At 36.0% G+C, this 17,320-nt stretch overlaps 1 long non-coding RNA gene across 1 annotated transcript; it reads right to left on the minus strand.

Annotated features, from left to right (window-relative positions):
* Nucleotides 1-7,885: 7,885 nt before the first annotated feature.
* Nucleotides 7,886-16,374, minus strand: LOC142338554 (uncharacterized). The gene is made up of 3 exons (XR_012758990.1): nt 16,284-16,374; nt 15,361-15,590; nt 7,886-7,990 (listed from the first exon to the last, which is right to left on the minus strand). It is a non-coding gene; the product is annotated as an uncharacterized LOC142338554 (long non-coding RNA).
* Between the last annotated feature and the right edge of the window lie 946 nt (nt 16,375-17,320).

Below are 17,320 nucleotides of genomic sequence, written 5' to 3' on the forward strand. Positions count from 1 at the left end.
ACATCTTCTATCTCGTTTTCTTCAAAAAGTTATAAACAAACGTTTTTCATGAAGTCCGACATATATCACCTAACTCGACAGTTATTTGAAAATTTTGTATAAAAATAAGCATAATGGCATTTTTTTTCTACATGAATTCAAAAAGTACGTTACCAGAGCCACAAAATGCGCTATCATACACTTTTTATCTTGTTTTCTTCTAAAAGTTATAAACAAACGTTTTTCATGAAGTCCGAAATTTTGTTCACGTAAATCGACAGTTCGTATCGAAATCATCATTTTGGACTTTATTTCTACTTGTATTTAAACAATACGTTTTTAGTGCAGCAAAATGCACTATCATACCTTTTTTATCTCGTTTTCTTCAAAAAGTTATAAACAAACAATTTTCATGAAGTCAGAAAAATTGATCACCTAACTCGACAGTTGATTGAAAATTTTGTTTTGAAATAAGAACATTGGCATTTATTTCTACATGAATTCAAACAGTCGGTTATAAGAGCAACAAAATGAGCTATCACACTTTTTCTATCTCTTTTTCTTCAAAAATTTATAGATAAACGTTTTTCATGAAGTCCGACAAATTGACCACCTAACTTGACAGTTGATTGAAATTTTGAGAATTTTGTATAAAAATAAGCATATTGGCATTTATTTCTACATGAATTGAAAAAGTACGTTATCAGAGCAACAAAACGGGCTATCATACACTTTCTATCCCGTTTTCTTCAAATTTTATAAAGAAACGTTTTTCATGAAGTCCGAAATTTTACTCACTTAACTCGACAGTTCTTTAAAAATTTCGTATAGAAATCATCATATTGGCCTTTATTTCTACATGTATTCAGACCGTACGTTATTAGTGCAACAAAATGCGCTATCATACATCTTTTATCTCGTTTTCTTCAAAAAGTTATAAACAAACGTTTTTCATGAAGTCCAACAAATTGAGCACCTAACTCGACAGTTGATTGAAAACTTTGTATAAAAATAAACATATTGGCATTTATGTCTACATGAATTCAAACAGTACGTCATAAGAGCAACAAAATGAGCTATCATACATTTTCTATCTCTTTTTCGTCAGAAAGTTATTGACAAACACTTTTCATGAAGTCCGAAATTTTGTTCACGTAACTCGACAGTTCTTTGAAAATTTCGTTTAGAAATCATCATATTGGCCTTTATTTCTACATGTATTCAAACATTGCGTTATTAGTGCAACAAAATGCGCTATCATACATCTTTTATCTCGTTTTCTTCAAAAAATTAAAAACAAACATTTTTCATGAAGTCGACAAATTGATCACCTAACTCGACAGTTATTTGAAAATTTTGTATAAAATTCAGCATATTGGAATTTTTACATAAACTAAAAAAATATGTTACCTAGGCAACATTATGAGCTATCATATACCTTCGATCATGTCTTTTTCAAAAAGTTATAAACGAATGTTTTTTTAAAAGTTCGTCATTTTCTTCGCCTAATTCGACAGTGCTTTGAAAATTCCAGTTTCACTTGCATCCACCTGATTTTTTGAAAAAATTGCAAATATAATTTGAACGTAGGTTACAGCAAGAGTTCAATAACTTAGGTTGGGGGATTGATTTTTTGCTCCATCATATAGAAAAAATGGTTTGAAAATAAAATTTTTTGATATTCTCACTACTTTTGTCTGCTTTCAACACTTTCCAGTTTTATTTGCATCCAACTGATTTTTTTTTGGAAAAAAGCAAGTATACTTTTAAAGTAGATTACTACAAGAGTTCAAAAACCTAGGTTGGGGGGTCGATAATTTGCTCAATCATATAGAAAAAATGGTTGGAAATCAAAATTTTTTGATATTCTCACTACTGTTGTCTGCTTTCAAGACTTTCCAGTTTTATCTGCATCCAACTGATTTTTTTTTTGAAAAAATTGCAAGTATACTTTCAAAGTAGATTACTACAAGAGTTCAAAAACCTAGATTTGGGGGTCGATAATCTGCTCAATCATATAGAAAAAATGGTTTAAAAATAAAAATTTTTGATTTTTTCGCTACTTTTGTCTGCCTTCAACACTTTCCAGTTTCAATTGCATCCAATTATTTTTTTTTTTGAAAATTTGCAATAATAATTTGAACGTAGATTACAGCAAGAGTTCAAAAATTTAGGTTGGGGGGTCGTTAATTTGCTCCATCATATAGAAGAATTGGTTTAAAAATATGTTTTTGTTATTTTCACTACTTTTGTTTGCTTTCAAATCTTTCCAGTTTCAATTGCATCCAACTATTTTTTTTTTTGAAAAATTGCAAAAATATTTTGAAAGTAGACTACAGCAAGAGTTCCAAAATGCAGGTTCGATAAATTGCTCCATCATGTAGAAAAAATGGTTTAAAAATAAAAATTTTTGATATTTTCACTACTTTTGTCTGCCTTCAACACTTTCCAGTTTCAATTGCATCCAATTATTTTTTTTTGAAAATTTGCAATAATAATTTGAAAGTAGATTACAGCAAGAGTTCAAAAATTTAGGTTGGGGGTCGATAATTTGCTCCATCATATAGAAAAAATGGTTTAAACATATTTTTTTGTTGTTATTTTCACTACTTTTGTTTGCTTTCAAATCTTTCCAGTTTCACTTGCATGCAACTAATTTTTTTGAAAAATTGCAAACATATTTTGAAAGTAGATTACAGCAAGAGTTCAAAAATTTAGGTATGGGGGGGTCGGTTATTTGCTCCATCATATAGAAAAAATGGTTTAAATATATTTTTTTTGTTATTTTCACTTCTTTGTTTGCTTTCAAATCTTTCCAGTTTCACTTGCATGCAACTGATTTTTTTGAAAAAATGCAAGTATACTTTTAAAGTAGATTACTACAAGAGTTCGAAAAACTAGGTTGGGGGGGTCGATAATTTGCTCAATCATATAGAAAAAATGGTTTAAAAACAAAAATTTTTGATACTGTCACTACTTTTGTCTGCCTTCAACACTTTCCAGTTTCAATTGCATCCAACTATTTTCTTGAAAATTTGCAATAATAATTTGAACGTAGATTACAGCAAGAGTTCAAAAATTTAGGTTGGGGGGGGGTCGATAATTTGCTCCATCATATAGAAAAAATGGTTTGAAAATAAAATTTTTAGATGTTCTCACTACTTTTGTCTGCTTTCAACACTTTCCAGTTTTATCTGCATCCAATTGATTTTATTGATAACAATATGGATACTTCAGCCCACAACAAAATCTCACATAATTTAACAATTTTTAGCGTTGACACCTAGACCTGGGGTCGAATAGCGGTGAATTATTTTTTTTCACCGCATTCACCGCATTCACCGCATTCACCGCATTTCTTACATTTATTTGCCATAATAGTCTATGCGGTGAATTTTTGTAAGAAATGCGGTGAAATTGGTGGTCAATTTTTGTATGAAATACGGTGAAAATTTTTTTCACCGCATTCAACGCAATCACCGCATTTCTTACAAAAATTCACCGCATTCACCGCATTTCGTACGAAAATTTACCCAAAAACCTTGACCCGGGAAAGAATTGAATGCCTGAGATGAGGAAATCTCAAGAGCGTCATATAGGTTGCGGTCAAACAGTTGTTTCCGACCCTCGGAGCCGTAAATAATGTATACTACTTATTCACAAGAGATTTCCAGATGACAATGAATTGCCAGGTTGATCACGTGGGTAAAACATAAAACCCGCAAATTTTACAAATCAAAACAAATCAGAAGTCATCAATCAATCAAAACAAATTAAGCAAATCAACTTGTGCTTGAACACTCCGGGCCGAGTGCATGAGGGTAAAACTGAATACTCTTGTTGTATTTTACAATTTAAGATTCCGACAATCAAGTTTACATGATTCTTTAGCTGATATGTAATTTCAACATTGTTTTGTAATGTCGAAGCTGTTAAGATGATCTGTTTTCATAATTGAGGGCATTCTTGGCTTTCTGTTTGTGTGTATGTGTAAACTTGTTGTACACTCTACCGGGGCGACACATATACGCCGGCTATATGTCGCTGAAAGTTGGTGATCAAACGTTTGCATCGACGTTTTAATTTGATGCGTGGTGGTTGGAATATTGTGTTGTTGAATGACAAGGATATGTGAAAGTAGTTATTAGGCTTCATGGAGGCTGTGAAAGTTGATGTTTAATCGAAGATTGTTGGCAGCGTATACTGTAAACTCTGTTGATGTGAAGGTGTATACTCCGTCGATCCGAAGGCTGTTGACAAAATTATGTGGGTTGGATTCCAAAGACGTTAGCTGTTGTCGAACTGGCAAATAAGGGAAAAACTAACAAAAACTTGATGATGACTGTTGTCGGTATGGGGCAAAGAAACACTTTGAGCTGGATTCCGCGTAGTTTTAGGGAAGTTAAGGACTTAGGAAAGTTAAAATTTTCTTTTCGTTTTGCAGCATTGTTGACTTCTTCATGTATCATTGATTGTTTGAGTTTGTGTAGAGTTGAATATTTGATAAGCTAAATTTGATTATCGAATTATAAAAACCAATATGTCGTTCGAATTAATGGTTTCAAGTATTGTGTAAAACTTTAGCTAATTTGACTGCTGGTCTTTTCAGCACTCCAGTTGATGTCTTGATTTCGAAGGATCGTGCTCGTCCATCCAATCCATTGTGGCATTTCGCAATTCGACCCATTGGCCGAATACCTCTCGAAGTGAACTCATGCAAAAACCAGACTAAATCGCCTTCTTTCAATTGTTCTGATTCTGTTCTCCACTTTGGTAGGCTGATAATATCTGATGTGTCCTCCTTTTGCAAACATTTCCAAAAATGATCCAGTAATGTTTGCGTGTAGGAGAACTCCTTTTACTAATGTGATGTCAACGGTGCTGAAGGGCTGTAAGGGCGTCTTAATAAGAAATGATTAGGGGTTAGTGCTTCTTCATCGTTTGTGTCTGAAGAGACATATGTAATTGGTCTGGAGCTGAGAAGTCCTTCAGTCTCGGCTACAATTGTCTGAAAAACTTGGGCTTTCAATTGTAGGCTGCCTAAAATTATTAGCAAAGTGCGTTTGGCAGACTGAAGTAGCCTTTCTCATGTCCCGCCGAGGTGAGGGGCTAGAAATGGATTCATTTGCCATGTAATATATTGCTGCTGTAACTGGGACTTGATGTAGTTGTTGTCAATACTGATTTTGCTCAGATCCAACATATTTTTTGCGGATGTGAAGTTTGATCCATTGTCAGAAATGATTAGTTGGGGATACCCTCATCGCGATACAAATCTTCTTATGGCTAGTAGGCAACAATCTGTGTCCAATGTCTGACAAACCTCAAGATGCACAGCTCTAGTGAAAAGACAGGTAAGAAGACATACATATTGTTTTTCCGATTTGCGATTTCGGTGCCCGACGTAAAAGCGTCCAAAATCTCTAAGCCAGCATTTAGAATAGTATAATGTTTTTCTGCTTCTGCGAATTGGAAACTCGGGAGGTCGACCATGAGGGGGGTAATTTTTTGTGCTCTCCATCGTCGGCAAATGAAGCATGTTTTGCTTAGTTGTTTCAAAAATCGTCTTAGTCCTATGATAATGAGATCTTGCTGCAGGTGTGTTCTGACAAACTCTGTTCCAGAGATGTCTACAGTCGTTGTGGGCTTGTTCATTTATTAGTTTAGTAATACTATTCTTACTGTCAAGTATAATTGGATGTTTTTGGCAGTATGGTATTTTAGCGTGCTTTATTCTGCCTCTTGCTCGTATTACACCATCTTTGTCCTGGAAGGGGGTGAAATGCAATAACTTGTCCCGCTTGTCTTGTTCTTTTCCTCGTTCAAGGTATCTTATGCTATCAGAAAAAGTTTTATGCTGTTATTATATTAATAGTTGGCGTCGTGCGTCTTCATAACTGTTGGTGAACGGTCATTTTCGGAAGATATTGACTGCTTTCATTACTGTTTCGGTTCGTCGCATAAGTTTATTCCAACTAGAGAAATCATTAATGTCAATAACTGTGTTTGAAGTTTCGGTACCTAAAATGTTTGTCGCTGTAAATTTCCGGTCTCTTTGGAAATTTGGAACGGGATTTTCTAAGAGAAATTTTGGCGCTGGGCATATTGATACAGTTGATTATTGCAACATTTTTGAACTTTGTTCTTGTTTGAACTATCAGTTTGTCAGTTTTGGTTTTTGTTAAGTTATGTAACTGCTTAATAAATCAAGTATTATCAAAAGCAACTTCAATGGACACGCGTAAGAGTATTCAGTTTGTTTGCTGTAGTAAAAAAGCTGCTCTAGACGCTTTTTTTTCTTGTTGTCCTGTTATTGTGTTGAGGGTGTTATTGTTCTGGGGCAGGACGATAAGATTGCTTTTATACGAAAGCTACAGATTTAAGTGTTTTACCTGTTCGATACAAAAATCCTGTGTTCTGAAATTTGAGCGAAAAAGCAATCAGACCTGTTTTTGAAGTGAAGTGTGGTGTGGTCTAATTTTCTTTTAACCTAAACTTTGTTGGGTCTGTTGAACGTTGCAGATAGTCAGAGAACGTCAAATTTTTCACGGAAAAAAAATATCAAAATGTGTTTGTTATTGCCTTCGATGCTGACCATTATTCTTTGACGTTTAAATCTTTTCTACAACGAACAACCTAAATCTGAAGTTTTTTTTAACGTGCCCTCTGAAGTAGAAAACGTTTGACTGTAATTGCTGTGTTCTTTCTTGCTTTACATTCTTTTCGAACCAATAATCGGAAACTTGATTATTAACTACGATAAAAATAAATTGTGAGTGTTGTTCTATTTTTTTTAAATGTGTGTGTATGTGTATGAACACTATCTACTACAGAGTTGACGACAATGTACACGCTTCCTAAAAACTAAAAAACGTTATTGAACGCTAATCTCATCCAGGAATATGGAAAATTCTGTTGCAAATCGAAAAAGTGCAAAGCTTGTTTTTTTGTTTTTTTTTCAACAGGAGCGTGGACCAATTTTTCCTATATTAGATACCAGGTATATAAATATGATAATAGTATATAAATATGATATTAGTAGGTATTTTATAGGTATACTATTATATAAATGTTACTTCGGATGAAGACCCTTTGATTTTTTTTGTTAACGTTGTTCTTCCTTAGAATTTGAAAATGAAATTAGGACTATTTGGTTGCTGAGAGACAATCTTCTGTAGACGTCATTTCTTGTTACACATTTTTGTACTTATCTATTTTCCTTTCTTTCTTCTTTTTTCTCTCAACTCTCTATCTTCTTTATTTTGGTTCTTCGTTATTGTCGCTAAGTGACGGCTCCTTTCTAAAGGGTTCTAAAATACTGCAAACATTTTGAATTATAGGAACAATAGAAATAGTATTGAGAAAATTTTTTAAAGTACTCCCTGATTTTGTTAACTTTTTTTCAGTGTTTCACTTTCAGAAGTTTGGTTGCTTTCAATGTGTTTGTCGTTAAAAAGGGTCACCAATGTTTATTACTTAATCACAAGAGATTTACAGATTACAAGGAATTGCTAGGTTGCACACGTGCGTAAAACATAAATCCCGCAAACTTTACAAATCAAAACAAATCAGAAGTCATCAGTCAATCAAAACAAATTAAGGAAATCAAGCTTGTGCTTGAACAAACAATTTCTACAAACTCAATGCACCAGCGACAACAGTTGCTTTCAAAAGAAATTTGCTTCATCCTGATGACTTCAGTTGAATCTTTCGCAAAGTTTTTTGTCTTTATTGGGTGTAGGATATATCCAAAGTGCCCAGACAGAAGTTTGAATGATTTTCTGTGCTAAAGAGTGTTTCAATTTGCTTTCAATACAGGCTCCCGGGTGCATCAAAATACTAACTTTGACGTTTCCAATGTATACAACAGTGGTTTTAGGTTAAATTTTCTAGTTGAAATTTCCGTGCTCGCGGCAACATTGACAAGTACCAAATCAGAGGTCACAGTCAGGATATTAGTTGTATTCTAAGATAACGTGTACTGTATCAGGAGTTGATTCGTGAGAATTAACTGTAGGACTGTTAGTATGTTTGAAAGTATTATTTTTCTGTTTCGACAAAATCACGCAAAAAGAATTGCAATCCATAATCATTACAATTTCTGTCCTTAGCGATACTTTTATATTCATGCTTTTTACGAAACTTTTCCTGAAATTACTTGTGGTAGAGTAGTACATTTCATTCATTCTGGGGCTATTGATTTGGTATAGCAAATCAAGTTATTTTAAGTTAAATTTAATTTAGTTCACTTTCCTTTGCCATTTAATTTTAATCATAATTTTAGTTCTTGTTTGAAGATCAAATCTTGAGTTTTCACGTTTTAACAATTTGTTTATATCCTGTGCCTGATAACTTTGTCTGTTCATATTGTTCATGTCGTCTTGTGATCTTGAGTTGCCGCAATTAGAATTCAATTGCCGTGATCAAAATGTTGATCAAATTTAGTTATTTTAATTTTATTTCATTCTGCTCATTTTCTTAATTCAAATTAGTTGTCTCTCTCTTAAACTAGAATTTGCTCCACCAAAGCATTAATTTGTATCAGATAATCTTAAGTTCTATTTCGCTAAGTGAAATACCAGTCTAACAATAGTACTAACTTTCGCTCCGTCAAATCTACTCATAATCTGCATTCAGAATATTGAATCGTTCAGCTACAAAATTAATAGTAAATTCGGCCCGCGAATTAACCAATTAATTTGGAATTGTAAATTGAATAAATCGGCACCGCGAAGCAACTCAGATTACAGATTGCGAATCTGTATGACATGGCGCAGCCAGCACGTGAATCTAGAAGGACACCATTGTCGATAGAGCCATTATGGGAACACCCAACGTCGGACCCACCAATCAGATGGGAGAAATGGCGGATCCAAGTAAAGCTTAAGATTCTCGCGCGAGAGAAAATCACACTGGACAGGCTACTGCAACCGAAACCAACGATGTTCCGATTGCCAGCTGAACCAAAGTACGAGATGCCAATTAAAGATGCAACAAAGGAAACGGAGAGAGACCTTTAGATACGAAACAGCAAATTGAAGTTGCAATCGGATTTAATATGTCAAAAGATACCAGAAGCGGGAGTACTATGCGGGGAACGACCATGGCATCTTTGCCATCAAAAATGTGTGTCTCTTTTTTACCTCAGCATCGGTACAGAGGGAAGACGCTTACTAACAGAAAAATTCCCTCATGACAATATTTATGACCTGACAACCGTCAATCTTTGGCAGATGATGGAGATAGCTTTTATCCGCCCAAGAATTATCACATTCGATCGGTATGTTTTCTTCTCACGAAAGCAGGAAAAGGGTGAAACGGTAGAACAATTCTACAGCATTTTGAATGAATTGGCGGAAAATTGCGATTTTGAAAATCGTGAGGAGGTGATCATCAGGGACATTTTCATCACAAACATGTTGGATGATGATATTCAACGCGAACTTCTCCGCCACACAGTTGACCCCAAAAGAGCACTTAGAATTGCAGTCAATATGGAAATGGGCCATCAGAATCAGCAGAGAATATCATCAAATAACGGCGCAACTGGCAGTACGGTGAATGCAATACAATCATTCAATCGATTTCGCGGCGCGAGTGCACGTGGAAATCAATCAGGCAGAGTAGCAGTTAATCGTGCATCAGTTGGCCAATGTAGAGGTTGTGGTCAAATTTGGACAACAACACACCGCCAGGTTTGCCCTGCTATGGATAAGAAATGCAATCATTGTGGTTTGCTCAACCATTTCGCCAAGGTATGTCGGAAAAAACTTAATAATGCACGAAATTCACGTCAAAATAATCGTATTAACAATTTAGAAACTGCTGAAACTACAGATCAAAATGCAAGTCAGGAAAAACAAAAACGTCAATTATATAAATTATAATGAATAATTTAATTCTGACTATGATTCCTCGGACGACAATTACGTTGCAACAGTAGAAAACGTTAGATCACCGCCAATAGCGCTGCAAAATATGACGATAACGATCGGCAATACAGATTGCCACTTGCTCCTCGATTCCGGTATCGGTTGTACGATTATCAATTTGTCGCTCGCCAGAGAAAAAATGTATAACTGTGCGCAATCACAATGGTCGGAGAAAAAACCATTAGAATTAAAGTATTTTTCTAATGCTATTGTCGAAACTCTGGGCACTTTAAAAAGGGCAGTTCGGTGCAATGATTGGAAAATTCAGAAAGCAAAAAATCACGGTCGTAGCTGATGGTTTTTGACCAATTCTCTGACGAGACCTCTTTGATCAATTAGGCATAACAATATCACAAAAATCTTGCCCGAATACGGAAGTCAATAATATAGAACCACCTTGTGCAATTAAAAAATCGCTAGCAAAGGAATTTCCAGAATTAATCGCCCGAATTGGAAAACCTAAACATCACACGGTCAATTCAAAATTCCACAAAAATTATCGAGTTACACATCAAAAAGGAAAAAAGTACCAATTCATCTCCAACCGAAAGTGAAAATCGAACTTGAAAAATTGCTAAACGAAGGACATATTGAAAAACTAACTAATTGCTCTGATCAATTTTTATTTCTCCAATAGTCATTACGGTCAAAAAGGATCAATCAATCAAAATAGCGTTAGATTCCAAAATCCTGAATAAAGCCATTCACAAAAACAAGTATCAAATGCCGAATATAGACTCGCTAGTTCAAACGATTTCTCAAACACTGCAAACCGCATCGCAAGAGACGGCTTATTTTAAAACTCTTGATTTGCAGTACGCATACAGCCAGCTTAATTTCTACAGTGATACGGCCCGCCATTGTAACTTCAAACTCGTAAGCGGAGATATGAACGGCACATATCGTTTTAAACCTGGATTTTACGGCCTTACAGATATGCCGGCTGAATTTCAAAAAGCGATTGATTGTACTCTCGCAGGCCTGAATAATACTTTCTTTTTTGGACGATATATTAATAGTGAGCAGAGGAGGAATAGAAAAACATCTCGATTTAGTACGAAAATGTCTGATAAAGTTAGATCAAGAAAATCTCCGAATAATTCTTGCTAAATGTCATTTCGCAAAAGATAATATGGAATGGCTCGGACATAAAATTACACAAACAGGTATAACACCATTGACGAATAAAACGGAAGCAATCGGAAAATTATCAGCACCTTCCAATCTCAAAAAACTCATATCCTTTAGGGGCTCAGTTCATCGCTTAGAAAAATTCATTCCAAACTTGTCGCAATTATGTTACCCACTTCGACCTCTGCTTAAGAAAAATACAAAATTTATTTGGACGGATGAAGATGAAAAACAGTTCACATTGATTAAAGAGAAGATTGCAGAAACAACGGAAAATAAGCATTTTAACCCGGACTTAGAAACACGCTTCACGTAAAGGTTTGGTGTGTGCATTAGAACAACGAACCCCAAATGGTTGGCATACTGTGGCATTCGCATCGCGATTTTTGAATTCTGTGGAGGACTGATATAGCATTAATGAGCTCGAACTGTTGGGTGTTGTCTGGTCCGTTGAACGTTTTAAATATTATTTATACGGCAAATCATTTACCGTAATAACTGATCATAGCGCTCTTCTTTCAATCATGAGAGAAAATAGAGCTAACAAATCCTACAATAGTCGATTGACACGTTGGGTAGATCGACTACTGCCATTTGATTTTACAATTGATCATCTCCCTGGCTCAAAAATGGGATTAGTAGATTATAACTCTGGCGACCCGCAACAAAAAGCTGTTAATATATCTGCATATGACCAGCAATTTATAGTAGCAAAGTTGGATGTGACTGAACGCAGCGCGAAACGCTTCTTATTAAATGCGGAAAATTACGTCGATTTTTCAGCGTAAAATCGGCTCACAAAACCAGCCTCAAATACTCCAAATTCCACTAACAAATTATGCAGTGAATTTGCTGCGCGAAATCCAGAATATTCTTCAATTACGGATAGTGATAACTCAATTAACAAAATGACACCAAATAACTCAAATTACACCTCAATAACTCAAAGTGAAATTTGCGGACGAGGCAGGATGATCGACAGCTCAAGCGGTACCAGCAAAGCCAGTCACCCCTAATACAGACACTACAACAGTAACGTCACCCTCAGTAGACGACCTCTACTTGGATTCATTTAACTTCGCCCTTTCGAAGATCTTTTCTAGCACGCTAATGGCCAGCCTCACCACCAAAAATGCGATTTTAAAGGAGATACGGGACTGCCTCTTAACTGAAAATGAAGATCGCTGCAAACAAATATCGCCGTACATACACTAATTCTGGAAAGATCTTCATGTCAAGAATGGATGTGCATGCATCGACGACAGAATAGCTATCCCTCATGCAATCAAAGATGCATACGTCGAACTATAGATGCCACTCACCCTGGGATATGGGGGATGACAGATATGGCAACCCATGCATGGTGGCCGTACATGTACAGGGACATAATCACAAAGACGGCAAAGTGCAATCCCTGTGTAAAAATTGGTAAAAACTTAAAAGCTATTATTCCTTCTAATAAATGGGCACCATTAAAGTTATGCAAAGTTCCAAATAAGGAAATCAAAATTGATTTTGGAGGACCAATTAATAATGAAAAAATCAAGAGATTTACTTTCTTGCATGTATAGATCGATTTTCAAAATTTCCAACAGCAGAAGTATTTGATAGAGCTAATGCAGATAACATTTTGAAGTTCCCTCAAAAGTATGTTTTGCTACACGGAAGACCCCGTTCAATTAGACTAGATCAAGCTCGATGCCAAACGGGACAACAAATTAAAGCATTTTGTAATCAAAATAATATACAGATAATTGAATCTCCAATACACGATCACAGAGCAATTGGCTTAGTTGAGAGGCTAATACAAACAATCAAGAATCGCCTAGCTTGCATTAAAACGGCGGCGCGAAATCAATTTAATGTGAAAGCATCGATAAATTCAATTATTTACCAGCTACGAATATGCAGTCAAAAGACTATTAATGTATCACCATTTGAAGCACATTTTGGTAGAAAGGCTAATACACCATTAAGTAATATATCGACGAAACCTGACCCAAGTAGTCTGACACATAAAAAAAATTTTAAATAAATATTTAGATTTGAAGACAGTCAGATGGGAGGAACTAATCTCCGAAGAAATCTGGGACAAGGAGGAAAGGAGTGACACAGAACTCGAATTGAATAGAGATAGATTAAGCAAGGACGCAGCAAAACGGAAAAATGAGGACCCGGACAAGGAATCCAGAGTGATCCCTCACCCAGAAGTTGAACTGTCGGTGCCACGAACTGAAGCCTCCCTGGAAATTAAGCTCGCAAAAAAGAGACCACGAACGAAACGCTCCAAGAAAAGCCTGGACGGGCTATATGAGGTGTTAGCGCCCGGTTCTTCGGTGGTGAAGACAGATACTTTTACATCAGTGATAAAGGAGCCTGGAAAAAGAGATGTGACCATCCGTAAATCAGATTTGGATAAAATTGGCACAAAGGCCGAACGCCAAACTGAATTACAATTGTATGCGAATCGTCGACCCAAAACACCAACGCGAAAGATTACTGAAGATCTTATTAGTCACCATGCAAAAGAGACCAGGAAAAAATTAGAAGGAAACGAATGAAACACCGAAAAATAGCAGACTATATCAGTGCGGTCTCCTCGATACATTCAAACGTAACTCGAGCTCTTCGAGTACAAATGCCCACAAAACCAAAAAGGAACAGTTATAACAACGCCGCCAGAGCCAGCAGCAGAAGTAACAAGTGATTTCGCGGTGCCGATGGAGATGCCGCCGACATCCATTGTAATCGCGGAGCCCCCTAGTGGACCGAAACGAAAAGCTGCTACCAAGGCTTCAGCGGCACTGAAACCGTTGAAAAGACAACACTCAACGCCTTCAGTAACTGAGTCAGACGAATCACTTGCATCTGTGCAAACTTGTCCCCCCACAGCTTCAAGTTCGAGCGCACCCTCACGAAACAAAAGGAGACAAAATATTAAGCAAACAAAGATTAAGAACCAGTCAAAATTTTCAGCTATAAAGACGGCCGCAGCTCAGAGTCAGCACAACGAATCAGATTTTACAGTCGGCCCATGTTCCCCTGCACAGTCTTACTCACACAGTACTATTTTTCGCCTAACTACAAGGGAACAGAGGCATCATTGACGGTCGACTAGGCGGAAAGATTTTATGAGAGTGACAGTAATTAAAACTTGCTGAACCTTAAACTGCTTTGACTAAAACTTTCTGAAATAAAAACCTTATAGTAGTAATTATAGTAACCAGTACATATGTTATTAATTTTATGATAAATAACTTCGTCATTTAATTTGTCGAGGGGGAAATGTGGTACAGTAGTACATTTCATTCATTCTGGGGCCATTGATTTGGTATAGCAATTCAAGTTATTTTCGTTAAGTTTAATTTAGTTCACTTTCCTTCGCCATTTAATTTTAATCATAATTTTAGTTCTTGTTTGAAGATCCAATCTTGAGTTTTCACGTGTTAACAATTTGTTTATATCCTGTACCTGATAACTTTGTCTGTTAATATTGTTCATGTCGTCTTGTGATCTTGAGTTACCGCAATTAGAATTCAATTGTCGTGATCAAATTTATATAATTTAATTTTATTTCATTCTGCTCATTTTCTTAATTCAAATTAGTTGTCTCTCTTTAATACTAGAATTTGCTCCGCCAAAGCATTAATTTGTATCAGATAGTCTTAAGTCCTATTTCGCTAAGCGAAGTACCAGTCTAACAATAGAACTAACTTTCGCTCCGCCAAATCTACACATATTCTGCATTCAGAATATTGAATCGTTCAGCTACAAAACTATTAGTAAATTCGCCCCGCGAATTAACCAATTAATTTGGAATAGTAAATTGAATAAATCGGCACCGCGAATCAACTCAGATTACAGATTGCGAATCTGTATGACATTACTGTGCGAGGTAGCCTTTGAATTTAAACAGAATTGATTTGCGGGTCGATTGACTACCAAAAAAAATTCCATTTGATTGCACGTCCCAATTTCCGTATTAATAACAAGATTCAATTCTTGTCTCTGATCAATTGTTCCTTTGAGAAGTTCCTTGAAATCCTGTACATTCCTGTATATTCGCTAAAAACTCTTGACGAAAGGTGGTTTCTTCCTGATTGCCAGGATCAAAGTATTTTGAAAAAACCCTAATCAATATTTTTTGAAAATTCCCAAAGAAATGTTCTACTGATTATTCTTTTGACTGTTTTCTTGCAAAGAATACACAGCAGTCAAATGTAATGTAACGGGGGGCGAATATATGCCTCTCCATCAAACGCCAAATTTCAACAATTGTGAGAATGATCATCATGTGGTGGTGGTTTCGACAACTAACAGTACGGCTAACTTCGGTCCCGAGCTAAGATAGATTAGGGAAACAGGTTTCCGATCGCCTGATTCCGGGGTTTATCAACACTTATGATACCAAATTCCATATAATTTTGACATCTTTCTCCTAGTTCATTTTGAGTAAGGCATCTGAGGCATTCTTTCCACGTTCTAATTTTGGGGAGACTCCAGTGGTTCTTTTTTCGCATATGGGTTCGAGGGGCACTTGAGCACTTTCTGGTTTAGCCCGGGTCGAGGTTTTGTCAAAAAATAATGTAAGATTAGCGGTGAATAGCGGTGAAAAAAACTTTTTTCACCGCAAAGCGCCCGCATCTTTTAGCGTTGAATGCGCTGAAAGCGGTGAATTTTTGTTGGAATTACGTTGAATTTTGCGGTGAAAAATTTTTTTCACCGCATTCACCGGAATTCTTACATAGAAGCAACTGCCGTACAAGGGTTCGAACCTCTACCTGATGCGTGTCACCAGTTTCGTAATCCACTGCGCCATCTCTCACTTACTTCAATGCTATTTCCTGTGAATATAAGAAAAGCGTTGAAATTAGTGCGGTGAATATTTGTAAGATTTGCGATTTTAGCGGTGATAATTTTTTTCACCGCATTCTTCTGGTAGCGGTGAAAAAATTTTTTCACCACATTCTACTGGTAGCGGTGAAATTTTTTTTTCACTGCATCCTGCTTGTAGCGGTGAAAAATTTTCTTTCACCGCTTAAGCGCTGAAAAATATTTTTCACCGCTTTAAAGTTTTTTTAACCGCATTCATCGCATTGAACGCAAATCTTACACTTTTACTCAAATTCACCGTAAATCTTACATCGTTTAGCGATTTTTAGCGGTGACACCTCGACCCGGGATGGTCAAGAAGGTTGCCAGCACAGTTTTTGAGATCCTGCTGACTGGGCCATGTCTTACAATATCTTTAAGTGTACTGATTTTTCATGTCAAGTTTTGGTTGCTTATTACTGTCGCTTGGTGAGCACTCAATGCAACTTTGATACTTTATGTTGCCAATGTTATTGCAACTTTCAAGATGATTCAAAAACCGCCAAAATTCCAACAAAAACTTGACTCTTTTGTCCAACAACGTGAAACTTAGACGTGCTCTTTTAACAAATTAACAAATGATTAGACTAGAGATATGTTTTAAAACATAATTTTGGTGACCATCCGCCTTGATAATAAGGACATAAAACCTTCTGAATTAAATTAAATTTTTTTTGAAACAAAGAGTGGGCATGAGCACACCCCAAGACTAATATCCAAGACTACGACAGAGTTTCTTATTGCAGACGAGCCAACCAAAGACGAAGAGTTTTTTTTCAAGGGTTTTCAGACGTCACCCGACCAAGAAGGCCTGACATTTTTTTGGTTACAGACGTCACCAAGAGATGATCGCCCGAGGTTCCAGACGTCACCTTAGAAGTCCTTTCCCCGGTTAGACGTATCCAAAAAAAACGTGATTTTTTTTGCGACAAAAAATCTCAAACACACAAAAATTGTCCCCCAACGAGCTTTTGGTAGATGGTTTATGAAAGAAATAGCCGTGAGCAACTACAAGTCAGCAATTAACGAAAAAAAAAACACAAATTGCCCGAAAAAACGATATAGCGTTTTTTGCATCGGAAAAACTCAAAAACAGTTTTCTCAATTTGTCGCAAAAAATCTACATGAAAGTAAAATTTTTATTTGAATGGAACACTTCAGTTGGACTTAAAATCAACTTTATTTTGGTTGAACACCTTATGTAAAATTTTTGCTCAAAAATGAGAAAGTCGCAAAAGTGCTTTTTTGAGCGTCAAAAATCAAAAAAACGTTTTTCTAACGTCTTAATGAAAACTTTTTATTGAATCCAAAAAACCCATTGATTAGCCCCCCTGGGTTTGTTGGAAAATGAGCTTTAAAATCAATTTATCGATTTTGCATTTTTGTAAAGAAGCAACTCAATTTTG

This window comes from Convolutriloba macropyga, chromosome 4 (genome assembly GCF_964194025.1).
Source record: "Convolutriloba macropyga chromosome 4, txConMacr16.3, whole genome shotgun sequence".
Taxonomy (NCBI): domain Eukaryota; kingdom Metazoa; phylum Xenacoelomorpha; order Acoela; family Convolutidae; genus Convolutriloba; species Convolutriloba macropyga.